This window comes from Eumetopias jubatus, unplaced genomic scaffold (genome assembly GCF_037043125.1).
Source record: "Eumetopias jubatus isolate StellerSeaLion01/CBP00866 unplaced genomic scaffold, mEumJub1_p1.0 scaffold_4, whole genome shotgun sequence".
NCBI lineage: Eukaryota > Metazoa > Chordata > Mammalia > Carnivora > Otariidae > Eumetopias > Eumetopias jubatus.
This window is the reverse complement of record NW_028274810.1, coordinates 5,229,468-5,256,958: the sequence shown is the minus strand read 5'-3', so window position 1 is coordinate 5,256,958 and position 27,491 is coordinate 5,229,468. Positions and strand designations below refer to the sequence as shown.

The 27,491-nt window shown below is 44.8% G+C and overlaps 2 non-coding genes and 1 pseudogene across 2 annotated transcripts; 1 reads left to right on the top strand and 2 right to left on the bottom strand.

Moving 5' to 3' along the window:
• Nucleotides 1–293: 293 nt before the first annotated feature.
• Nucleotides 294–26,872, bottom strand: LOC148164476 (phosphatidylinositol transfer protein beta isoform-like; annotated as a pseudogene).
• LOC148164478 (U1 spliceosomal RNA) lies at nt 3,651–3,813 on the top strand. Its single transcript, XR_015768138.1, has one exon. It is a non-coding gene; the product is annotated as a U1 spliceosomal RNA (small nuclear RNA).
• On the bottom strand, nt 16,068–16,280 carry LOC148164477 (small nucleolar RNA U3). The gene has a single exon (XR_015768147.1). It is a non-coding gene; the product is annotated as a small nucleolar RNA U3 (small nucleolar RNA).
• Nucleotides 26,873–27,491: the final 619 nt, after the last annotated feature.

The window sequence follows — 27,491 nt, the reverse complement described above, 5'->3', positions numbered from 1 at the left end:
AAGGCAACTGAGTCAGACAACCAAACATTCTTGAAGATAGGTACAGTACTTTGGAGAAATTGTACTAATCCTTTCAGTATGTTTGTATGTACATATATACACAAGTGTGTGTATCTTGATCTGTAGCTCTACATGTGTTTTATATGCAGCCACAGACACACACACACACACACACACACACACACACACACAGGTGGTTGGGAACCTGTGAGTATGTCATCACAAGCACACATCTGGGAAACGTCAGCACTGCCAGATACTGGTCAGATCCTTCTTCACTCATCACTGGCTGCACTTGTTCCCCTCACTTGACCTTGATTACGTAAACAGTTTGATATTGTCTCTGACCCTACAGGGGACTCATCTAGACATCAGCAGCCGACGTGCCTCGGACGGAACCCTTCTTACGCATTGTTTCTAGTTCTTTCTGAGTTTCATCCTCCATTCTCCTAATGTCTTCCATTGTCAGATCATTCCACTTGTCAATCCAACAAAAAAGCTGGCGATGAAGTTTGTAAATATCCTTTTCTCTTGCTTCTGAATGAAGTTTTCTACTTTGCTTTGCAGTCCCCACCACTTGAATTTGATGGTCACCAGCTTGTAGGCACACATCTGAGGACAGTCAGAGTTGTTTGCCAGCTCCTTCTTCCAGTTGGGTCCCAAAGGCCCTCTCTTGGTCTTGACTGACTGGAATAATGCTGGGTCTTCATCAGCTTTGTAGTCTGCTGGTTCAACTTGACTTCGATCTGCAATATCTATGCGGACAATTTCAACAGTTTTCCATGCGTTCGGATCTAAACCGTGTACATTTTCTAATGTTCCCAAGTCTGGTTTGTGCCATGTTTCAATTTTAATGAAGAAATCATCTTTCATATATACACTCGTTACAACTGAGGCATAATGGTTTGTTCTACAGTAGGGGTATGCGTGCCAGGCTTCCTCGTGAAACAGCAAGGAGCCCTCCGGAGCAATCATCCTGACGAATGCAGGAACTTTGCTCCTGAACAGAACATGGCAAAACCACACGGAATTCCTTAATCAGCACCATCTTCCCGGAATCCCCTCACAGCTACCGCCACTATCACCACCACCGCCGCTGCTACCGCCCCTCACGGCGCCTCTATACACAGGTTTTTGATCTTGAGAGTCACCATCCTTACTCCGCATTGGTCAAGGGTCAACCTGTATCTCTATTTACAGAGGACATGCTCCTAAAGATAGAAAAACCTCAAATCATCCACACACAAAAATATCAGAGTCCATAGACTCATTCCGTAAAGTTGCAGGGTACCATATATACAAAATCAGTTGTGTTTCTATGCACTAGCAATGAACAATCTGAGAAGGAAATTTAGAAAGCAATTCTATTTACAATGGCACACAACACAGTAAAAGTGTCAGGTGTAAATTCATTCAAGGAGAGCAAGACTTGTTCACTGAAAAGCATAAGAAGCAATGGTTCTGCGAGAGATGAAAGACCAAATGGGGGGAAAAAAACAACTGTATGCATGCACTGGAAGATTTAATATAATTCATATGGCAATACTATGCAAATAGATCTACAGAGTCAATACAATTCTATCAAAAATTTTTCTTCTGCATTTTCTAAATTCTGTCAATACCTTGTAGTATATTTCCTTTCAGACGTTGTAGTTTTCATCTCTTAAAGATAGAGAGGGTGTTGTTTATATTTTCTATTTCTCGGTTTAACATTTACAACTGATGGAAAACTTATACTAAAAGCTTTCATATCCTTCTCTGGCGGTTCTCACATGTGTCAGCTCTGGATTATTTTCCGATGACGGATCTGGCTCCTGATTAGGGGTCATTTTGCCTGGGAGAGCTCCAGGTCCTGTTCCCTCTACTGCTTTCAAATGATTGCCCCCTGACTTGCTGGCCTTTCCTCCCATGGAGGCCCTGAGCAGGACCTCACTGCAAGCCACACCAGGGACCCTGCACAGCTCTGGTTAGGTGACTTTCCTCAGACCAGCTGGTTGTCCCACATCACCTTTCCCTTTTATTCCCCAGGAATCCCAATTTGGCTGGTAAAATACCTGGCGCTTTCTATTTTTTAGGTTAAGCAGGCAGTGTGTCTCTTTGCCTGTTCCAGCTCCTAGAGGCCCCTCCTCCATGCTCAGCCCCAGCCCCAGCCCCAGCAGGCAGAGTCCTCCTCACACAGCCTCCTTCTGACCTCTTCTCTGCCTCTTTGTGTTTTAAGACCCCCTTGTCATTGCAGGGCGCCGCCTGGATAATCCAGGATCATCTCCCCATCTCAAGGTCCTTAACATAAGCACCTGTGCAGGGTCCCTTTTGCTGCAGGATGGAACATGTGCACAGGTTCCTGGCATTAGCCTGGGCAGCTCCTAGGGAGGGGGCATTATTCTACCCAGCAGCACACTATTGATCTCAGGTGACAACTAAAGTTGGACGCCCCCTCTCCACCCTCCAATCTTTTCTAATTTAAACATTCCGGGAAAAGTAAACCACTACCTCAAGGCGCAAGCAAGACAAGGCAAATCAGAACCCTAGGGCGCTCCATCCATGACCATACAATTGCCCAAATCTCTTCAAAGTAGTCTGTTTAGTTTTCCAGACCTGGCTATTTTCCCTCCAAAGGCCGACCTGACTGCAGAAATCCCCTCCAGGGGGAAGCGCCCAGCGGTGGAGGGAGGGCAGGCGGTGGCAGAGTGGGGAGCCTGGGACCCCACTAACCCCCTGCTGAGAACTCTGAGCCTGGTTTAAGGGAGCAGAAGCAGTGGTCCCCTTTGGCCCTGCCCTCAACAGCGGGATCCTTGGGCGTCTCCCCGCGAAGCCACGAGGGGGCGCGCCGTCCCTGTCCTAGGAGCCCTCCTGGGGAAGAAGCAGGCCCTGGGATGTGTTCAGCGTGTGGAGTGTTGTGGGCTGGTGTCAGCCCGAGGGCCCAGGGGTTGCGGACTTTTGGTCCTCCCCTCCCCCCCGCAGTGTCCAGGCCTGGGGGAGGCTGTGGGGACTGGTTTGAACTGTACAGGTGCAGCCATGGCACTCGGTGTCCTCCAACCAGGGTCCGAAGGGAAAGAGAGAGAGAGCTAGAGAGAGCAAGAGAGAGTTGTATCTGCTCTTCGCGGGCTGTTGGAAAGTCCTCCCTCATGTTTCTCTCTGGCTGGCACAGCCTTCCCTGGGCTGGGTGGGGGGGGTTGTGTAGGGTTTGGGGGGCCATAGCTGCAGGGAGAGGAAAGAGTGGTAACCAATTCAGGAGACAGAGGAGACTGGGCAGGTGAGGAAGGAAGCCAGGGCACGGGAAGGGAGAAGGGGAAGGGGGACTGGAGGAGGAGAAGGAGGAACACCAGTACTGAAATCCAAGTTGGGAGGGGAGCTGGGGGGCAGGGAGATGGGGTGGGGTTGGGGACTGAGGCGAAGCCCTTGACTTCACGGACGGGGCGTGTCTGATGCAAACCAGGCAACATGGCGGTGGGGTTCTGCAACTTAGAATTCGTGGGGCTGAGGAGGTAGCAGCGCTGTTGCGTCCATCCTATTCGGAAGCGTCGTGTGGAGGGTGAGGATGCTTGCGACAGGAGTGGGTGCCGAGGGTGTTGGGGTGCGCCTAGGCGAGTGAGCCTGTGTGTCCGGTGGAAGGGGGGTGAGACTGGTGTGGGGCGGAGGCGGAGGGAGTCACACTTACCCGGCAGGGGAGACGCCGGGATCAAGCAGGTGGTTTTCCCAGGGGAGGCCCTTCCATCATACCAGGGACATGCTGACCCCCGCGATTTCCCCGAGTATGGACAACTCCTCTGCATTATTTGTGGCAGTGGCAGTGGGGGGCTGCTTTTGCTCTTTCACCTGTTGTTGGTTGTTTAAGAATAGCCTTTGTTTTCTTATTCATTTTTCTGTTTGTTTGTTTTGTCTTTTCCATGACTTTGGCTGATGACATGGGCTGAAGAGGAAGCTCACTCAGGGGACACCAGGACCCTGAAGAAAACACCTCTGCTTTTAAGGGCTGCTTTCTTGAGAATCTGGGTTTGGCTGTTTCTCAATCAAAAGCATGCAGGACAGTTTCTGTCCACTGGTCATACATCCCACCTTGGCTGTCGGGGTTTTTTCTGTTTTTCGCAGAGCAATTTCTCTGCTTATATTTCAGTATGTGGTTTGCAGTCCCTGATCCAGCAAAGGTGCTTTCTTTTCATTCCCCAGGGAACAGGGGTTTGCATCCCTTCTCCTTCCTCCCTCCCCTCCCCACCTATCCCCCCAGGCACCCTGCAAAGCCTCACCCAATCCCCAGACTCCGTATCCTTGATTAGGCCACTTGGTAGCCTACCTAGTATAGCCTTGCTCCAGAGGACCCTTCCGAGACTAGAGAGGGTCCGGCTTGATGTACTGTTTATTTATTGTAAGTTTATTTGTTGAAGTAATCCCTACACCCAAAGTAGGGATAGGGTTCATGAAGCCAGATGGAGACTCCCCTGCTCTCCTGACTGAGCCAGCCAGATGCCCCCTGACAGGCTTTTAAAGAGGCACCTCTGTGTACTCACAAAGAACCCGCTGGGTTTGGCACCACAGACCTTTCCCAAACAGCAGGTTAGCTCTAGGACAAAGGGCCGTGGGCCTTCTGCAGCTCTTGGGCTCAAGCCAAAACTGTCCCTACTGATGTACCTGCATTGCTTTGTCAAACTGAGCTTGAAGGGGTTTCTGGCTTCAGGCTTTCACCAGAGCTGGTGTTTTTTTCTCTACTCCCTAAAGGCCTCTATTCAGAATCTACAACTGAGGGTCTTCCAACTTTGATTTTCACTTAGGGGAGCCACACCAACTGGGACTCAGCAACGGGTTACTCTTCTGCCAGAAACAATTAAACAAAAGAGCAACAGCGTCACACAAGATGCGCGAAGTGGAGATTTCCAAGATCCTGGGCATCAGGCAAAGGGGACAGCCATCCCGGACACATGGCAACACAATGGTGAGCAGAGCCCTAGAGCTGCTCAGAGGTACTGGCTCTAGAGAGTTTCCAAGCAAGGCACTGGGGGGAGGGGAACTTGAATAGGAGCCCCATGGAGCTCCTGGAATTGAGGACACTGATCTGAGAGAACCCAGGACTGAGTCTCAGGGAGGACAGAGCTGCAGGAAGTCACCTAGCCAGAGCTGTGGAGGGGCCCTGGGGAGGCATGGACAGCAAGTCAGGGGATAATCCTTTGCACAGGGCCTGGTGCTCACACGGTGCTGGGAACAGTGCCTGTGTCCAACAGATAGACTAAGCAAAAGTAACCCTCTTAATTTGTGAGGAATAGGGTGGAAGACAGGGGGAGGGCTTGCTACAGTACCTGGAACTCATGGTGAGTCCTCCACGGAGCCCTGCTCTGGGCCACTGAACTATGCATTGAAGCAACAGCAGAAATGTTTCCAAGTAACTTCAGTGCATCCCTGAACAAAGCTCAATATTATAGAAAACACAAAAATATCCAGCAAACAGCAAGGTAACATTCACAGTGTCTGGCGTTCCATCCAACAGTTTGAGGTATGCAGACAAAGGGGGGAAATGAGCCCTCCTGAAGAGATGGATCACTCATCTGAAAATGACCCAGAGCTGACAGCAAGATGGGAATCACCAGAGCACAAGAAAGCATTTGTTCTAACTGCATCCCATTGGTGAAAACATTCAGCAGATACATGGAAAATGTTAAAAAAAAAAAAAAAAAGGACCCAATCTCACATGAAGAGATGAAAACCACAATGTCTGAAAGGAAATGTACTGCAAGGGGCTGATGGTGATTAGGGAAGGCAGAAGAAAAACGTTCAATAGGAATCCAAAAGAATCTGCAGATCCTGCTGTTGCCTTCTGAACCACCTTAACCATTCCAATCCATGAACACAGGATGTCTTTCCACTTGTTGAGGTCTTCCTTAATCTCTTGCAGCAATATTGTGTAGTTTTCAGTGTACAGGTTTTGTGCCTCCTTGACTCAATTATTCTTCGATACCATTCGGGTGGGTGCTGTTGTCCATGGAATCGTTTTCTTAATTGACTTTCCCGGTGTCCATTCCTAGGTTATAGAAACACCTGATTTGTCTGCCTTGTACGCTGCAACTCTGCTGAAATAGGTTATGGACTCTAATAGTCGTGGTTTCTGTGTGTGTGTATTTGGTATTTTTCTGTATACAGGAGTATGTCATTTGCAAATCCAGATACAAATTGTCCCTTGAAGAACCTGGGGGTTAGGGGTACAGAGTCCCACAATTGAAAATCTTTGTATAACATTTGAGTCCCAGAAAACATAGCTACTAATAGCCTACTGAAGTCTTACAGATAACAAAAACGGTTGATTAATACATATTTTGTGGGTTACTTGAATTATGTACTTTATTCTTTTGATACAGTGAGTTAGAGTGAAAATATCATTGAGAAAATCATAAGGAAGAGAAAATGTATTTCTACATTTGTACTAGACAGTATTTGTAAAAAAAAAAAATAATAATCAACCCATGAGTGGACCGACATTGTTCACTAAAATTCAAAGCCATGTTGTTCCCCAGTCAACTATAGTTTTATTGCTTCGTTTTCAAATGTTTTCCCCTCACCTTCAGGTTTTTAAACAATTGAGTCATAACTGATTCCCCATGTGAGATCAGTTTCACATGGCAACACAGGGATTGGACGACTCTATAAATTATGTTAGGCTGATTACTAGTGTAGCTACCCTCTTTCACCTCGCAGAGCTGTTACTGCACCACCGACTACATAATATGAGATCTGTCCTCTAACATTGTTTTTAAATCTTCACTGTGGATGATGTTTTGACAGAGTATAGGTTTCTATGCCCTCCCCTCCCCCCACCACTACCATGGGCCGCCTTTGGACTTTCCAGAGAGGAGCAGTGACATGTAGGAAGTCCCTATTTTAGGCCACTGCAGCCTCTGATCTTGGACCAGGATGCTCAGCCAGGGCCAGGGAAATATGGATTAGCAGGAACCCTTCTTTGCAAGCCCAGCTCCAATGTGAAGGACCAGAGTGCCTCTTCTAGCCTCCTGCAGGGATGGTTCAGCACCCAGGAGCTGGCCCTACATAGAGGGCCAGAAAAGGGCAGATTCCCCTAAACGCAGACCAAGTGTTCCATTTCGACTCAGAAGAAGGTGAATAGCAGCACAGGTTCTTTTCCCTATGCTGAGCTTCCACGGGGGGAGCCTCAGTGCCACTGCAGGAGGGAGCATCAAAGGGAACCTTTGGATGTTAACCTAAAGCTTAGTGCTTAGAGCCCACCCAGGGGACCAAACCTACTTAAGATCCATCCAGATCTTGCCAGCAGCTTCCATGGGTCCTGCAGCCTTCACTTCCTTTAGGAATCTCCAGCCAGCTGGTGCCCTATCTTTGCTTGCTTCCCCCTGGTGTCCTTGGGCCACCTGAAGGTCTGTTCCCTTAAGTAGTCTGCCGCCTGGTGGATTCCAGGGGAACTGCCAGGGCCTGAGGCTGAAGGCACAGTCACTGAACCCCTGACTCCAGCTGGGAGGTCAGAAACCAGGCTCTGAGCCACCACCTGCTGGGACTCCAGGATGTGGCCCCTCACCAGGCAGTGTTTGCCTGGGGACCCCAGGACCCACTGATGTGCGAGGGTCGCCTTCTTTCTTTTTTTTTTAGGTGAAATTGACATACAATAAATTTCACCCATTGTCAACAATGACAGAGTTGTTCAGCTAGTGCCCTAGTTTGTTTCAGAGGCTTCCTTCACCTTCCCACACTCCCTCCAACCCCTCTGCAGACAGTCTCCGCTCCCTCCTCCAGCCCCAAGCAGCACTGATTTGCTTTCTGTCTCTGTGCATTGCTCCTTTCTGCACATTTTACATAAGCCGAATGAGACAGTCTGTAGTTCTTGGTGACTGGCTTCTTTCACTTAGCATCCTTTTGAGGTTCCTCCATGCTGTAGCTTGGATCAGATTTCTGTGCCTTTTGTTGCGGAATAGATGCCATGGTACACATAGGAAACATTTGGTTTGTCCATTCACCAGCCGATGGCCCTTTGTGTTGCTGTCAGTTTTTGCCCATTGTGAATAACGCTGCCCGGAACATTTCTGACTGAGACTTGAGCGGACATATGTTTTTATTCTCTCAGATAGATTCCTAGTTGTGGAATGGCTGGGTCCTATGGCAAGCTTGTGCTGAACTCTTAAGAACTCTCAAAGTGGCTTCTGCAGGAGCTGTTATATTTTACGTTGCGACCAGCAATATAGGAGGGTCCAGTTTCTGCTCATCCTTAGCAACACTTGGTATCGTCTTTGGGACGTAAGCACACTAGTTGGTGTAAAATGGTACCTGGTTTTCCTTGCATTTCTTTGAGAAATAATAACATATTACTAATAACATTGATTACCTTTTTATGTGTCTCCTTTGGTACATGTGTATTCGACTCTTATACTGGCTTAAACGAGTGTGTTGCTTCTGCCCATTGAGTGAGTTCAAAGTCCTCTTGTCTCTCGTGAACGTGAGTCCCCATTGGGTATTTAATCCACAAATATTTTCTCCTAATCAGTGGCTTCTCTGTTCCTTTTCTCAGTGGCAATGTTTGATGCAAAAAACTTCTTCATCTTCAATTTTCTCTTACGTATCGTGCTCTTGCCGTAGTGACTTAGAACTCTTTGCTTACTGTGAATTCCTGACCATTTTCTCCCATGTAGTCCTCTTGCACAATAGTTTTGGCTCTTATACTTAGATCTGTGACCATTTTGAGTTCATTGCTGTGTAAGTTGTGATTTCCAGCAACAGCTGTGGGGGAGCTTTGTCCTGACAGGTTTAGGAGAGCCTAGGGGACACTTGTGTTTCAGAGTTAGTCTCCCCTGGGCCAGGAATGGAGATTTCACCCTGCTGCACCTGTTAGTGAAAGGCTGAGTGCCTTTGGGGAGGGGAGATACATGGGGGCTGTGGTCATATACGGCATGTACTCCCCGTTCTCTGGGACTGGGTACAAAGGAGCTCCAGGAGCCCCAGGGCAGTCCTGCTCACAGGTGCCTTTAGAGGCAGAAACACACTGAGAGCAGGAGAGCATAACACAGAAAAGACCCCAGGGATCCCAGCGGATCTGGGTTGGGATCCTAGAGGGTCTTCTATGGACGGGCACATTTTCCATGTATATGCCCTTCTATGGGTGGGTGGGAAAGAGGACTCGCACACAGTCGGAACTCAGGAAACATGCCCAGAAGGAGTGGAGCGGATTGAAGGCATGTCCCACAGTTTGCAGTATTTTTCCAACATGAAAATCATGGTATTTGCCTGCATCAAAGGTGCTGGGGGGACGCATGCTGCCTCGGTCAGTAGAGCGTGCAACTTTCATCTCAGGGTCATGCATTAGAGTCCCACGTAGGTGATGGAGCCTAGCTGAAATTTAAAAAAAAATAATAATAAATAGAAAACGAAGAGGTGCATGCTTCAGGAATCAGAATTACTCCCCCTAAGGTAAGGAGGGGGCATCTACCTTGGTCCTTGCAGTTCAAGAGCCATTCTGAGCACTACAGAATCCTAAATGTAGATTAACCTAGAGAACCTACACTTTTAATATTTGTTGGGTTTCCCCTGTGTGGTTAGAGGTCCACTGGCAGACAAAAGTTGATATGCTGAGCACAGAAGCGGACCAAGAAACAGACTGTTACCTGGATGCACCACATTATTCTCCGTCCTCACTGCAGTCTCCCTGGAAATGGGAATGGGCAATCGAAATGCCTGGTATTCAACACAGGTTAAGAAAAAATGGAAAGTTTGGGTTAACAGTTTAAATTATTGTGTCCTCAGATTGACTTTGATGGCAAGTGGAGACTCTGTTGCACGTCTTCTAGGTTCTGCAGGTGGAAATGAGGGGCTAAGGGACAAACTAATTATACAACTCAGAATAACTTTGGTAACTTAGTATCTTCACACTTGACACAGTTTTCTTTCATTTTGTCTGATCCCATAGTCTCATGCTTGAGTCTAAACACATTTGTACAAGGAAGGTGATATCAATACCACACCTAAAATCTGTACCGCTAAATGTTGTAGTGCTTATTCCTAATGGTACTTTAGGCTTGTTTCTAACTGCCTGTAGCTACGTTTCGGCTGACTCTCAAGGCAGCCCATTCTAACCATGTGTGCACTTCTCTTTGGCCCCACCACCAGGTGAAGCAGTGCATCTGAGCTGTCTCCATCGCTGGGGGAAGGATGTAGGTCAGATAGGTAATAAAGAGAAAGGGGGACTGGGGTGCAGCAAAAAGAAAGCATGCTTATGTGTGGGTTGATTCCAGAGAGGACCATTGCATTGCTTTTTAAAATTTTTTAATTTACTTATTTGAGAGAGAGTACTTGAGATATCAGGAGCGGTGTTGGGGGTAGTGGAAGAGGAACAGAGAGAAGCTGACTCACCACTGAACAGGGAGCTGGACATACGGGCTTATCCCAGGACCCCGGGATTCTGACCTGAGCCAAAGACTGACACTTAAACAACTGAGCCACCCAGGTGCGTTTTAAAATAATTTTTAAACTAATCTGGTCCACTTAACATAGGCATTGTATTAGTTTCACATAAGGTCATGGGATTTATTTTGTATTTCTTTTTTAAATATTATTTATTTATTTAGAGCAGGGGTGATGGGCAGACGGAGAGGAAGAAAGAATCCCAAGCTGACTGCACTGAGCATGAAGACTAAACTGGAGCTCAATCGCATGACCCTGAGATCATGACCTGAGCTGAAATCAAGAGTCAGACGCTGAACCGAGAGAGCCACCTTGGTATTTCTAAGAATGATATGTTTAGCCTTCTCTCTGAAATAGGCACTGAGTAATGAGCAAGGCGGAGAGAAACCATAGTACCCATAGGCGCCAAGGTCAGATTGCCCAAAATGTACCACAATGGCATATTTGGGGGAAACAGAATGCCACAACGACCACTGGTGCATGTTCATTCAGACTCCAAGATCTCTGAGAAAACTCGAGATTGCAGGGTTAAAAATAACCTGAAAGGATCAGAGTGAAATGCCCTTGGGATGTGTGTGGTCTGATCTAAAGTACACAGCAGAAGATGTTTTGTAGATAGGAAGCCAGCTGTAAACAGCACACTGTGCATTCCCTTTTTTGTTTTCTTATCCTGTGTTAAAGACCGAGTACAATGCTGTTTACAATTAATTGATCACAGCCAGTTGCAGATTTCTTTATTCCTTCTCCACTGCCATTGCTTCACTTGACTAACCCTGTGTACGTGGAAGATGCGCCTTACTAAGCCCCTGCTGTAAATCATTATAGTACTATATCACTGTAGAAGGTATATTAGATTATGGAAAATAAACCTCAGGACCTCGGGCTGTTTGCTTGGGGTCCCCTGTGCCTCGCTATACTGTCGTCTCTTTTTCTTTTTTTAAAAGATTTTATTTATTTATTTGAGAGAGAGAATGAGATAGAGAGAGAGTGAGCATGAGGGGGGGAGGGTCAGAGGGAGAAGCAGACTCCCTGCTGAGCAGGGAGCCCAATGCGGGACTCGATCCCTGGAATCCAGGATCATGACCTGAGCGGAAGGCAGCCGCTTAACCAACTGAGCCACCCAGGCGCCGCGGTAGTCTCTTTTTCTCAGTTCCTTCGCCACCCCAGGTCCCCGACTCTCTGAGGTCGACAATATTGATTATTTTGAATTGAAGCTACCCAAAAAGAAACTGGTACCAGGACACTCAAACCCTCCTCTGTCTCCCTGAAAGCAGGAAACCAATCTCCCATATGAAAAAGGCACCCCCTGTACTAAGAAGTAAAAAGACATCCTTCTCACCAGGGTTTCTAAATTCGGTCTAGACACTCTCTAAATTAAAACTCCCCCAAATCCCTGAGAAATGTATTTTCTCCTTGTCTAAAATGCATAAAAACTGTCTGCCTTAATACTTTATATTTCTTTAAGGGTCTCCATTTCAATATCCGTTCTCCATGCGTATTCAATGTCTCAGTGAAACTTAATTCTTACTTAAGCTGGGAGACCAGGACAGGTAACAGAGGAACTTCTCCTTCCCTGCATACCTTTTTTGTGATCCTAATATCTTAGCCAATGATTTGTAAAGGAAAGAAGTAACAGAATTATATACCTGGGAAAAAGATTTGTCCCCAGGAAGGAATTTCTGGTATTTTTAACAGTGGAAATATCTACATTTGATCCAAAGTCTCCTAAAAAGTATTTATTTTTAAGTTGAACTTCTAATTTAAGTGTCCCCTGAAATTCAGATGTGCCTTCCCAGAGGGTACGTTAGGAGACTCCACAGGGAAGCTCGCAGCCAAGTCCTGTGTGGGGGCCGTGCTGCCATCAAGTGCTGAAGGAGTTTGGGAAAATCTCTTCATCTCTCTGCGCTCAGCTTCCTCATATGTAAGATAAGGTTGTTATTCAAATTCTCCACGGTCCCTTCCTGCTCAGTTTCTGTGAGTGCACAAGGGTCTGCGGTGCCTTTGAAGCAGCCCTGGGGACTGCAGCTGAGACCTGACTTGGTCCCTTCACTGTGTGTCTCTTGCAGGAGCCTGAGCTGAGCCCACACTGAAAACAGAGAACAGAGGGAGCATTTGGGAGACAGAAAATCAGCAGGTTTGGAGGATGAGAATAACGCAAAGAAGGACAAGGCAATGGTGGAGCAGGTGGTTGCCCAAAGGAGGTAAGAAGAAGGACAAGTTGGGTCCAGAAAAATCAGGGGAAACTGAGGAATGCATACAGCGGCATCCAACTCTGCAAGGAGCAGCCTGAGCTGAGCAAGGAGAACGAGGAGAGTAACTTTGTCCACAGTGAACCTGTGCACCTCCCGAGGAGCCCCACGGAATGGATCGGGGTTGGTTTGTACTGCAGGGAAGCACCAGTTCCAAGAGGAGGAGGAGGAGGAGGGGCACCTGGGTGGCTACATCTTTAAGCGTCTGCCTTCAGCTCAGGTCATAATCTAAGGGTCCTGGGATCGAGCCCCGCATGGGGCTCTCTGCTCGGCGGGAAGCCTGCTTCTCCCTCTCCCGCTCCCCCTGCTTGTGTTCCCTCTCTCGCTATGTCTCTCTCTGTCAAATAAATAAAGAAAATCTTAAAAAAAAAAAAGAGGTGGACGATGTGACCATGAGGTTCTGCCCCAGACCCCTAGCTTTGACCTTGGAGCTCCCTCACGGTCGATGTTCTCCAAGTAAGTGTGGGCTTAGAGGGATCAGTTATGTTTGGATAAAGGTTGGACTTGTCCATTCTTACCACAAAGAGTTCTACCCTAAGGTCAGGAAGGGCCAGGTTAGGAGACCCTTGCCTCTGAGGCAGTGATACCAATTATATTCTTCTGAATTTATGGTTGTCAAAGACTTTACACACCTTTGTCTTGACCGTGTGTTGAGTGTTTCATTTTCCTTAGTCTCTGTTATGAACTTGGAATTCTGACATCAATAAGATTTCACAGAGGAGGTCAAAGCAGTGAGAGGAAGAATGCAAACAAAATCTTGTAGCTCAGCGCCCCTGGGTGGCTCAGTTCATCGAGAGCCTGCCTTCAGCTCAGGTCATGATCCCAGGCTCCAGGGATCAAGCCCCATTGAGGGGGGTGGCTCCCTGCTCAGCAGTGGAGTCTGCTTCCCCCTGTCCCTTCCCCAGCTGTTCTCTATCTTTCTCTCTGTCTCTCTCTCACTCTTGCTTTCTCCCTCACGCTGTCTCTCAAATAAATATATAAAATCATTTTAAAAACTGTTGTAGCTCTCCTAACCTGGGGTATGGTGGCAGTGCAGAGGATGGAGGGGGGAGGGGGCTAGGCCGAAGACATCTCTTCCTACTGAGAGAACCATTGAGAGGAATCCAAGAGGACAGTCCCTCTTCACCAGAGCTCACCACAGGGGAGTGTCATGGGGCATTGAGAGTGTAGGGCAGGCTCCTCTGGAAGGAAGGGTATTTGTTGCCTCCTGGAAGAAAGCAGAGAGCATTCGTGCATGTATTTGGGACAGGAATGTAGTTGAGATTAGAAATTTGCCACCCCCTTTATCAGATCCATGAAGGAATGTCTCTGAGAGCTTCCTCAGTGCTTGGTTTGGTCCTAGGAGTCATGAGTACAGAGATGAGTAAAACATTATCCCAATTGTCGTGGGGCTCTCAGTCTAGTTACCAGAAGTCATGAAAAGTGTAGTGGTGGTGGATTCCTTGGAGGAAGTGGCCAGTGCTGCCTGGGGATGGCCTGGTCTCCCTCCGTGTTTTCCAACAGCCGGATGACCTGTCCTGACCCAGGGACCCTGGGCCTCAACTCAATTTCAGCCTCTCAGGACACAGCCAACACCTAGGTTCCATGTAAACCCAAAGCAGTCAACACTATGAAGGTCTGCAGAGGAAACTGCTGGTATCAGTAGCTCCCCACTTTGTCTTGGCCAACTGGAAAATAGAGGCGAGTTCATTAAGTCTTGTAGGGTCATCCTTGCCCTAATGATCAGGGATTAGTCTTTCTCTCTGTTAAGTGAAATACTTTCTAGCTTCAGTATTCTCTCTCCACTTAAAAACTTTGGAACTATTGGCTAAAGTATAGATCAAGTAGCTACAGTGAAAAAGGGGTAAAGCAACTTCCAAGCTGCAGTGAGAATGTGCAGAAACTCTTATACTGAATAATAATCGGACAAATCACTTTTAAATTGCACAAAAGGTTTATACAGTAATTCTGGAATAGACAATGTAAGTCTGTCGCTTTCTCCTTCTTCTTAACATTGCTTTGATAATTTAAGATCATTTCCATTTCCATATAAACATTTGGATCAGCTTAGAAATACTTACTAAAATGTCTGCTAGAAGGTTGATTGGCATTGTATTAGATCTTTTGATCAATTTGGGAAGAGTTGTCCTCTAACCATAATGAGTCTTCCAATCCACCACAAATTTTATCTCCCCATGTATTTAGTTCTTTAATTTCTGGAAGTAGTGCTCTGCAGTTTTCAGTGTAATGTTCTGACACATATTGTGTCTGATAAGACAATGCAATAGGAAAACTGGTCAAAAGACTTGAAGAAGAAATGCTTCACAAAAGAAGATACACAAATGGCCAAAAAGCACTTGAAAAGATGCTCCACTTGAAACCATTGAAAAGCATGAAGTTGAACATAAATCAAAAGGGATTCACTAATGTCTCTGCAAGGCTCCATCTTAAACTAAGTAACCTTTTCCTTGTCTTCTGCAAACCTCTGCTCCTCCCTTCTAAGCCTTTTGTTTCAGGAGCCTGGTACCACCCTAAAGACAGGATGAGGGAGGCTGGCAGCATGCACACAATTTCTGTCAAAATAAAACACCCCCCCGCCCCTTCCTTCAGGGGGAGGGGACTTAGAGTTTTTGAGGGCCTTGGCCTGTTCTAGCCCCCTGTGCCCCGAAAAGCAATAAAGCTATTGTTCCTCAATATTCCAAACTCTGTCTTCGTCTTATATTTTGGCTCTGAAGCACAGAGGTCAGTTTTCGACGGTACACTCAGCCATTGGGAAGATAAATTAATACTACAGTGAGTTACCATTACACAACCATCCCCGTGGCTAAAATTACGAAGACCGAAAACATATGTGGTGAGGATGTAAAGTAACTAGACGTTTCATACACTTGTGGGAATGAAAAATGGTCCAACCACCGAGAAAAGCTGAACCACAGATAAACATTTACCAATCACGTGAACGGCCATTCCTCTCCTAAGGATTTACACAATATGGCCACACAGCAAACTGCACATGAATATTCATCATAGCTTTATTCCCCATGGCCAAACCCAGGAAACTGCATAGATGGCCATAAATAGGTGAATGTACAGACCAAATATATCCATACAGAGGAATACTCCTTAGCAATGAAAAATTCTGAACTGGTGATCCATTAGTAATATGGATAGATATAAGAATCCTTAGGCTGCACGGAGGAATGTAGGCATAAAAGAGTTCCATTTCCATAACGTGGTTAAAAATCAAGCCGTCTTTGATGCCAGTGGTTGCCTGGGGCTGAGGGTGAAGGCAGTGAGAGACTTCAATGGATCCACCCAAGGGAAGCTGTGAGGTAGAAGAAATGCCCTGTGTCCTGAATGGAGCAGTAGTTTCAATTGTATGTACATCTGTGAAAATGCATTTAGTTGTACAGTTTATCTTTTTAAATTTTTATTTGTTGAGAAAGCACTCACACTGCGTCCTCTCTCTCTTACCGTCCAAAGGAGGAGAAGAACGATCATCAGTGGCAATGGGCAGCTGTGGAAACAACACCTAAAATCACGTTCATGCTCAGGAGAGAACAATGTGCCTCCTCCTTGAGGTTTCAGGTCCTCTACACGTTCAGAGAAAATTCTCTAGTAACAAACTGTAGAAATGAACTGGAGGGTATTATGCTAAGTGAAATTAAGTCAATCAGAGAAAGACATGTATCCTATGACCTCACTGATAGGAGGAATTCTTAATCTTAGGAAACAAATTGAGGGTTGCTGGAGTGGTGGGGGTGGGAGGGATGGGGTGCCTGGGTGATGGGCATTGGGGAGGGTATGTGCTATGGTGAGCGCTGTGAATTGTGTAAGACTGATGAATCACAGACCTGTACCTCTGAAACAAATAATATATTATATGTTTAAAAAAAGAGAGAGAGAGAGAAGCTAGTAGGAAGGGAAAAATGAAGGGGAGGAAATCGGAGGGGGAGATAAGCCATGAGAGAAGATGGACTCTGAGAAACAAACTGAGGGTTCTAGAGGGGAGGGGTGGGGGGATGGGTTACCTGGTGATGGGTATTAAAGAGGGCACATTCTGCATGGAGCACTGGGTGTTATGCACAAACAATGAATCATGGAACTCTACATGAAAAACTAATGATGTAATGTATGTTGATTAACATAACAATAAAAAATTTTAAAAAATAATAAAAAAGAGAGAGAGAAGCTAGTAGGAAGGGAAAAATGAAGGGGAGGAAATCAGAGGGGGAGACGAACCATGAGAGACGATGGACTCTGAGAAACAGACAGAGGGTTCTAGAGGGGAGGGGGTGGGGGGATGGGTTAGCCTGGTGGTGGGTATTAAAGAGGGCAGCATTGAAGGGAGCACTGGCTGTTATAGGCAAACAATGAATCATGGAACACTACATCAAAAACTATTGATGTAATGTATGGTGATTAACATAACATAATAAAATAAAATTAAAAGAAAGAAAGAAAGAAATGATCTCTGAAAGTACAGCCTTAATTGTACACTTTAAAGGGATGCCGTCTACTGTACCTAAATTATACCTCAGCAACATTCATGTAATAATCTACTATATTTCTCTATACTAGCAGTGAGCATTTAGAAAATGAAATTTTTAAAAAAAGGAAATGAAATTCAATAAACAGAGTGGAGATTCATGTCCACCTTCATTAAATGTATGAGAACACATGTAACAAAGATGCCTGAAAACTCTTGCTGAAATAAATTAAAGGATACTAAATAATTAGGAAAAAATATATCACATTCATGGACTAGACCACTCAAATTTGTTGGAACATCAAATCAGCATTATTCTGATTCATACTGGAGAAGGCAATTTGGGGGCAAATTTACAAGCTAATTCTCAAATGTATTTGGAAATCAACATACCTAAATAGCCAAGACAACCTTGAAGAATTAAATTGGAGAAATTTACTAAATTTTAAACCTCACCGTAAAGCTACAGTAATTAAGGTGCTCTTAATGGTGTAAGTAACACAATGTAAATATATCAATGTGAGAGAGCAGAGAGTAATAAAATTTCCTGATACGCATATACATTTTTAAAATTTTTCTTTTAATTTTACTTCTTTTCAATTATTTTCTTTTTAAGTAATCTCTGCATCCCACATGGCGCTCAAACTCAAAAAAAAAAAAAAAATAAAAGGTTGTGAGTTTTACCTGAGCACTGATTAGTACAGCTGCATGGGACAGGGAATCTTTACCAGGAGAGAGTGTCATGACAAAGGAAATTTTGATAAAGGGTTATATACCAAAATATATTTTTTACATAAAAAGTGACAAATTTTTATACAAAAGACATTGTAGAAAGTCACTGCATTTCCCGGTCTTAAATTTCTAGTACATGTAGGGCTGTATGGCTTTAATGTTATGGGAACCAGGGAAGTGTCTTCCTTTTTCTTATCTTTTCCAGAATGCTCCTTTTGGGTTCTTTTCTTTCATAAAGCAGATGTCCAATGTGTGCTTGGGGTGAAATAGAGCCCATGCATTGAGGTTTTGTGGATTCATTTTGACCTTGGTAAATGTGAAAGCATCGCTTCCTTGGGAGCCCAGGGGCAGGACCCACAAACATTAAAGGTGGACAATTGCCTTTATCAGTGCTACAGCGACCTCCTAAGTCTCTGGCTCCTAAGATCTAGGGGGGAACCTGTGCTGAAGAAGTGAAGAGGTGCTTCAGGGCACCACTTCCCCTGCCTGCCTGTTTCTCTCTCCTCAACCTCAGCTTCTATGCCACTGAACACCACTGCACACATCTACTGTGGACATCATCCATCATTGACCCATGACCTCGAACTGCCCATGTTTGCTTCCAGGAATACAACCACAGGTCAATGGCATGAGGTCAACTCAAAGAAATCTAGCAAGCCATGGTCCACCTTTTTAAAATTGTTCCAAATTTTTAAAAAATATTTTTCCAGTATAGTTAACATACAGTTCCATGAGTTTCCAGTATATAACATGGTGATTGAACATTTCCATACATTGCCCAGTGCTCATTACCACAAGTACACTTCTTAATCCCCATCACCTCACCCATCCCCCAAGCCCCCCTACCCTCGGCAACCATCAGTTAGTTCTCTATAGTTAAGGGTCTCTTTCCTGGTTTGTCTCTCTCCCTTTTCTATTTCCTTTGCTTACATGTTTTGTTTCTTAAATTCCACATAGGAGTGAGATCATGGGGTATTTATCTTTCTCTCACTGACTTATTTCACTTAGCAGAATACACTCTGGCTCCATCTGTGTCCTTGCTAATGGCAAGATTTCATTCTTTTTTTTGGCTGAATAATATTCCATGGTATAAATAGATAGATAGATAGATAGATAGATAGATGATAGATAGATATAGATATGTGTGTGTATATATATATATATATACACACACACACACTACATTGTCTTTATCATTCATCTGTTGATGGACGTCTGGGCTCTTTCCATAATTTGGCTATGCTGCTGTACAAAGGGCCCATGTATTCCTGCAAATTAGTGTTTCTGTATTTTGGGGATAAATATCCAGTGGTAGGATTAATGGATCTTAATCTTTCCTTTTTGAGGACCCTCCATACTGTTTTCCACAATGGCTACACCAGTTTGTATTCCTACCAATACTGTAAGAGGGTTCCTTTTCCTCCACATCCTTGCCCACACTTGTTGTTTCTTGTGTTTTTGATTTTAGCCATTCTGACAGGTGTGAGGTGATAGCTCGTTGGTTCTTTTTTTCTATTTCCTGATTTTACCTATTTATTTGAGAATGAAGGGGAGAGAGCACAAGTGGGGGGAGGCGGAGAGGGAGAAGCAGGCTCCCCACTGAGCAGGTAGCCCGATGTGGGACTAGATCCCAGGACCCCAAGGTCACCACCCGAGCCAAAGGCAGACGGGTAACGGACCGAGCCACCCTGGTGCCCTATCCAATTGTTTCGATTTGCTTTTTCCTGATGATGAGTGTTGTCAAGCATCTCTTCATGTGTCTGTTGGCCATCTGGATGTCTTCTTTGGAGTAATGTCTGTTCATTTCTTCTGCCTCTTTTTAAATTGGATTATTTGTGGCTTTTGGTGTTGAGTTGTATAAGCTCTTTATATATGTTGGATACTAACCATTCATTGGATATGTCATTTGCAAATATCTTCTCCCATTCAGTACGTTCCCTTCTACTTTGGTTGGTTGTCATAAAATGGCTCTTTATCTCTCTTCTGTTAAATATGAGGGTGAACCAAATAAACACAATATGGCATCGAGGTTACAATCTTTCCAAACTTAGTGGTCACTATATATATTATGCATCTTACTAATGCATAAATTAATCCTTTGACAATTTCAAAAGATCTCTTGTGAGAGGTGAATGAATCCGTAAGTGACATGTAATGTGGTGTTCAGTGACATTACAAAAACAACAAAGAAAACAGTTCACACATAGTGGAGGAGTCTGGGACATAGGGATGTCAATATCAGTTTAATGAAAAGCCACAAATGGTGTCCCAGTAAGGCATAAGACGTCTCATAACATAGGTGTACAGCCAGAAGAATATTGAGAGTCAGGACAAAACATTTTGAAAAATTAGTATTTTATTCACTTAGTTTAATACTCTGCCTCTTGCCCTATACTTTTTATGGATAGAGAAAAAAAAAATAAAGAAGACCCAAAGAGGAACATCATGACAGTCTGGAATTGGCAGTGTATGTGAGTGTATGTGAATGTATGAATATATATGACTACAAATAAGCCATTTTCCAGCTCTGTCCACTGGAAATGCCTAAAAATAAACCAATTGCAATGAGTGCCCGAGGAGACACATTTTGATCTGGGAGTATGGTTTCCCAGGAAACAAAACCACAGATTCTTAGAGAAATGACCGAGACCAGGCCAGACGCAACAAATCTTCTATATGAGACACAAACACCTCATCATACTGATATTAGGAAAGTTCTCAAAACTATGAGGGTCTTATCAAAAGGATATGAAAGCCAACCTGAAATCACTTTCACTGCTAAAAGAGAGGATAAATGGAGCACTCATAAGTCCATAATACAGTGGTTTGAAACACTTCGATATGACTGAAGCCTTGCTTTCATATTAACACAGTAATAAAAGAAAATGAAGAGGAAAAGAACGGAACTTACAGGTTCCCGTTAGAGATGCTAGGGGACCAGAGTTTTCCTTACAAAATGTACCACCAGGTATATAGTATTGGGGGGAAATTTCTTTTCCTGCAGGTGTTCATACAAGGCTTCTAGGATCCAAACCATGATGATGAAGTATCATCATTTTGCTCCACAGAATCAATGGATGGATGGGCCTTGAACATAAGGGGACCTGAGGTGCTTTCTGATGGAAGCGCACACAGCACTTGAGAGGAAGTCTTGCCAACAATTCAAACCTGAAACTGATCAGTTTCTACATCTGCCAGGTCCGACAGAGCAGTCGTTCCGATAATATTTGGAATGCAGTTAGCAGGACCTCTTTCCTTAGAAATGCATTTTAATTATATTTCATTTACAGCTCCCTTAAATGTAAACTTAAAACCTGAAGAAATACAGACGATTTTTCTATTAATCGCATCTTTATTACTCTGGCAGAATTCGGTTTCCCTTAATGTGAAGCATTAAGCGGCAAGATGCAAGATTATTTTGGATTGTTGTGCGCTTATACTTTTTACTTTTCAACGTTCCTGCCAGAAAATGTTAAATTCCATGTGTGGCTTGCCTTTTCTTTGTAATAGCACTGTTCTCCACGAACAGTGGAGATTCCACCACGAACTGAGAGGAAGTATGATGGACTGTGTTAAAGTATATCTGGCTATAATGCATTCCGTGGCCATGCTCCCGCACAAACACCTCAGTATTTTCAAAAATGATTAACAAAAAAGGAGAGAACAAGAGCTGGAGAGGGCGAAGCAGAGAGTGAGAGCCAGAGGGAGGGGGAGGGAACGAGGGAGGAGGAAGGAAAGGGAGAAACTGAGAAGAAATCTACACATTGCTAGGAGGCTTGAAGACAGGTCCTACTCATGGGAGCGTGTGCATTTTATTTGGATCCTGATGCAGAGAAAACAACTTAAAAACAACAATGGGAAATTTGAACACTATGTATTTTATATTACATATTTTAAATTAATTTATGAATATTTACAAGGTTATGATGATAATACTTTAAAAGGGTTCTCATTTAGGGAAACATACAGATACAACTGCAAATGAAATATGGTGTCTGCGATTTGCTTTAAATAATAAAGGACAGGGGCGCCTGGGTGGCTCAGATGGTTAAGCGTCTGCCTTCGGCTCAGGTCATGATCCCAGAGTCACGGGATCGAGCCCCACATCGGGTTCCTGGCTCAGCGAGGAGCCTGCGTCTCCCTCTGCCTCTCTCCCTGCTCATGCTTTCTCTCTCTCTCTATCTCTGTGTCTCAAATGAATAAATAAAATCTTAGAAAAAAAAAAGAAAGAAACCCCAACCTTTAAAAAAATAATAATACAGGACAAAGTAAGTGGATGGGATTGTATTAAAACAAGGTCAGCCCTAAGTTGATAACTGTTGAACCTGGCTGATGAGGACGGGGATGTTCTGTTCTACAATTCTGTCTACGTGTGTGTGCTACTGACAGTCTGCATCTAGAAAAGAGAGATAAAGAGTACCAGTCCACTGAGAATAATGGCAGCTGAATCTCTCAACACATGACTTTAAAGGGTTAGGGATTAACCTAGAGAGTCAGTAACACAGCTCATAACCCTGTCCCCGAACAGCCAGGGGCCAGAGAGAAGTGTGGACTCCAGATGGTTAGTACTTAGCCGGGTCTGGGAGCCAGAGACAGCAGGGCAGTCAGCACAGACCAGGCAGGCACTTAGAGGAGAGGACTTCAGGGAGGGCTTCTCAGCGGGGAACACAGGTGAATGATGGCAGAAAGAGAGTGGGAAGAGCTCAGAGGGTGCCTGAGACCTGCTGACTCCAGCTTCGGCTACTTGGATCCGAAGGAAGGGGCTGCATGGTGTGCAGGACAGAGGTGGCCCTCGGGGGAGGGCCAGACCTGGATGAAAGTAGTGTCCTTTGGAGGCTTGTGGTAAAGACAATGAAGCCACTGGTAGAAATGAAAGGACATACTGGAAGCAAGCAGGATCCCGGAGCAGAAGACAAATGGCCCCATCCCCAGCTATTTACATCTATTAGAACAATTACACCAAAGAGAGGGATCCAGACCTCAGGAATCCACAAAGCTACTCAGAGCACTCATTCCTTCCTACATGGAACTTTTGTTTCTCATTCCAGCAAACCCAGGTGTGTTAAAGGGAAAATGATAGAGCAGACCGGTGTTCCAAGGTGACAGAAGAAAACAAACAAGCAGAAATAGAGAGTCAAACATTTCAGCTCAGTAAAGATCCCCCCTGAAATCAATCACAAAACATAGGAAAACTAAAATGGTTAAAATGACACCCCGACCTGAATGAAATGTGCGAACAAGCATTTGTAGCCGTGAAAAGGTAAAAGTTCCCTTAAACACACGACTCCAAAGAGAAGTGGGCAAGAAACAAGAAATGGGAAACGAGAATTGTCAAAACTGGGAAAAAATTGAAGAAAATTTCTCGGGAAAGAGGCTGATCCACAAGATTCATAAGGGCAACATTGGTGCAAAATTAGAGTGGACTTTGAATACTGAAAAGAAAGCAGCCAAGAGAACAGAAAATGAACAGAAGATAGTGAGACAGGATCAGAGAGAAAGTCCTGGATGCCTGCGGGAGACGGAAACAAAGGAGTCAACAATAAGACCTATCCTCATAGAACTAATAGATATTATTTATTTTATTGTTTTTTAAAGATATTTTTTAAGATTTTATTGATTTATTTGACAGAGAGAGAATGAGAGAGAGAGAGCATGAGAGGGACGAGGGTCAGAGGGAGAAGCAGACTCCCTACTGAGCAGGGAGCCCGATGCGGGACTCGAACCCGGGACTCCAGGATCATGACCTGAGCTGAAGGCAGTTGCTTAACCAACTGAGCCACCCAGGCACCCCAGAACTAATAGATTTTAAAGAAAAAGAAGAAATCTCCTCTGAAGCTACAGACTTGCCCCCCGCCAACCACCAAAAAACCCCAATTTATATCCACTGGAAAGAAAAACAGTTTACATTCTATATCCCAATCAAACATACAAAACAAGGCAATATATATATTTTTCTTTTAAAATTTTGTATTTAAATTCCATTTAATTACCATATACTGTATTATTAGTTTCAGAGGTAGAATTCAGTGATTCAGGGCACCTGGGTGGCTCAGTCAGTCTGCCTTGGGCTCAGGTCATCCTGGGATCAAGGCTCATATCCGGCTCCCTGCTCCACAAAGAGTCTGCTTCTCCCTCTCCCTCTACCCCCTCACCTGCTTGTGTTCTCACTCTCTCATGCTCTCTTTCTCAAATAAAGAAATAATTTACAAAAGAATTCCGTGATTTGTCAGTTGCACATAACACCCAGGGTTCATGACATCGAATGCCCTCCTTAATGCCCATCACCCAGTTTACGCCATCCCCTACCCACCTCCCCTCCTGCAACCCTCAGTTTCTATTCTATAGTTGAGTCTCTTATGCTTTGTCTCCCTCTCTTGTTTTCCTCTTTTATTTTTCCTTGTCTTTCCCTATATTCCTCTGTTTTGTTTCTTAAATTCCATCTATGAGTGAAATCATATGGTATTTTGTCTTTTTCTGGCTGACTTATTTCACTTAGTATAATACCCTCTAGTTCCAACCATGTCGTCGCAAATGGCAAAATTTCATTTTTTGGTGGCTGAGTAATATTCCATTGTACGTATATACGCCACATATTGTTTATCCATTCACCTGTCGATGGACATCGCAACTCTATCCATAGTTTGTTGTGGACATTGTTCCTATGAACATTGGGGTGCAGGTGCCCCTTCAAAACACCATGTTTGGAAGAAAAGGTGAGTATGGCAGAGGGGGAGATGAACCATGAGAGATGATGGACTCTGAAAAAGAAACTGAGGGTTCTAGAGGGGAGGGGGGTAGGGGGATGGGTTAGCCTGGTGATGGGTATTGAGGAGGGCACGTTCTGCATGGAGCACTGGGTGTTGTGAATAAACAATGAATCATGGAACACTGCATCAAAAACTAATGATGTAATATAAGGTGATTAACATAACAATAAAAAAATTAAAAAAAAACACCATGTTTGTATCCTTTGGATAAATACCTTTTTTTTTAAATAAATAAATTGCAGCTTAATAGGTAGCTCTATTTTTAACTTTTTAATTTTTTAAAATATTTTATTTATTTACTTGCCAGACAGAGAGCACGGGTGCACAAGCAGAGGGGATGGCAGGCGCAAGGTACAGCAGGCTTCCTGCTGAGCAGGGAACCTGATGGGGGGCTTCACCTCGGGACCCAAGGATCATGACCTGAGCAAAAAGCAGATGCTTGACCAACTGAGCCACCCAGGCATTCCTATGTTTCACTGCTGGAGGAAACGTCAAAGTGTTTCCCAGAGTGGCTGCCCCAGTTTGCATTCCCACCAACAGTGTGAGAGGGTTCCCCTCTCTCCCTCTTCTTGCCAACATCTGTTGTTTCCTGAGTTGGCCATTTTAGCCATTCTGACTGCTGTGAGGTGGTATCTCACTGTGGTTTTGACTTGAATTTCCCTGAGAAAGCACTCTATTTTTAAAGCTCAGTCAAAACTCATTGTGCCAGTACTTTCTAATCAGCTAGATGTCCATGTACACAGGCAGGAGAAACAGTGTCCGATACGCAACCCCCAAGGAGTCCTGATTCCATCCCTAGGAGACCTTCGAAGGTGAACTTCACCTGACGAGAGATGACTGAGGAAATTTCGACTTTCAAACAGCTGATCACTGTTGAAGCTACTTAACTGTGGATCTAAAACCAAAATCTGGGGGTGGAGCGTGTGGGAAAAATAGGATGTAAATGGCATCTGTTTGGCTGGTTTCCACCCAGTGAAAACAAGAGCATAAGAAGAGGCAGGTGAAGACAGAAGGAAAGAGAAAATAGAATAATGTCAACGGTTTGAGGTTAAGAGATCACTTAAAACTTAGAGACTGAATGTGAAAAGTTTCAGAAGCTAATAAGGAACCAGACATGTCCAAAACCTTTGGGTGCAGGGCTCAGCCCTACCTACACAACCTTCCTAAACCCCAGACTCACATATAGACACACATAGGTGCACACACAGGAAAGAAACCCCGTACCACAGAGAGACAAACACAGCCAAAATTAGTTCCCCGTAGGGTACGTTTAGCCCAAAAGAGACGGAGACTCAGCATTAAATATGACGAAGAGAACCAAGAATATTTCCATTACTGTGTATCCAGATCCACCAAATCACCACGATAGGAACAGATTAGAGCATCCAATGTAAAAAAATCATGAGTCCATGGGATTGTCAAAACAAAAACTTTAATGATAATGAACAGGGAGGGAATGTTCTTTTCCACATCACATTGCCAGCAAATACGCGTTGTATAGGAATGGCACGGTTAGAATTCTTCCAATGTACAAACACACACAGGGTTAGGACACACCGTCAGGATCCTTAAAGGATGGCGACGTTTTAGAGAAAGACTGTAGAGAAGAGGGTCTGCATACATTCTCAGAGTATCACTTACCAAATCACTAATTTTATAAAGAAAATCAGGTGTCTCGCTCTGCACAGATCTGATAGGCCCTTCCCTAGCAAAGTAAGCAGTGCTGCTATCACAAGAATGGTGGTGGGCCCACGGGACACTCGTGCTCTCGGGGTAGGCTGAGCTAGGACACACACAGCGGGAACTATGCAGTGTCCTGGCCAAAGGGTTAGGCTGAATTTAATCAGGAGGACATGATCAGACAACTTCAGGATGTAGGCCATTAAGCTGGACTTTTGGCCTGTCCCCTACAAACAAGGGAATGTCACCATCACCACAGACAGCCACCTAAAGGTGAGGAGATGTTTTGCGTTCAAAAGGACTAAATAAATACAGTCACACGTTCTTTTTACTCCTTTGAAACCCAAAATATCTCTTCTCCTTTTGGTTGTTTCTTATTTGTGGTGACATTGACTGTTTGAAGACACAGGCCGGTCATCTTGTTCAGTGGTCTACATTCTGAACTTGTCTGATAACTACCTCGTGCTCAAATTCAAGCTAAAGCTCTCCAGCAAGAACACTGCATCGTTCACGCTGGCTCCTCATAGCGCAGCCCACCTGGTGGCCCAGAGTGTCCAGTCTGACATGTGGTCTTTTTCCATGGTGCTCCTGACTCTGATTCTCTGTAGGATGAAATTTAGAGCAGCGAGACTTATGGTCTCTCAAAACTGTGTGTGATCTACTCAGGCATTGGTCTCCTTCGCTATCGATCGCAACTGCAGCTGAAGGGCTAGAATTTCTCTCCTCAAAGCGGTCTTTTGTAGCCAACGTCATACAGAATGGCTTGTGATCGTGCTGTTGATTCTCAGCAAAGGATCCCTCCTGTGCTCTGTTTGGCCTTTAACTTGATGTGCTGCTCTAGATTTACTTCATCAAGTGGAAAATATGGGGTTTTATGATGGGGTTTTATAATGGGGTTCCATTCAAGTGAAGAATCTCTTTTCTTCATTTCTGAAGTACTTGGTATCTGAGAGAGGAAGAGAGAGAGAACTCAACTGTGAGTCTTGCTCAGATCCTGCTGATAGCTGAGCCTGGAGGGGTGGCTACATGGTGACAGAGGCCAGGTGCAACTTGAACCCTTGTCCAGAGAAGAAGCTGAAGGGGGAGCCGCAGGTAGGCTGAGCGGGAGAGTGAGAGCCACAGGTCAGAAGCAATACCTCACCAAACTGACAGGCAGCCTGTGTTGCAGGATCCAGGGACCCCTGTGCTCCCCCAGCGGGA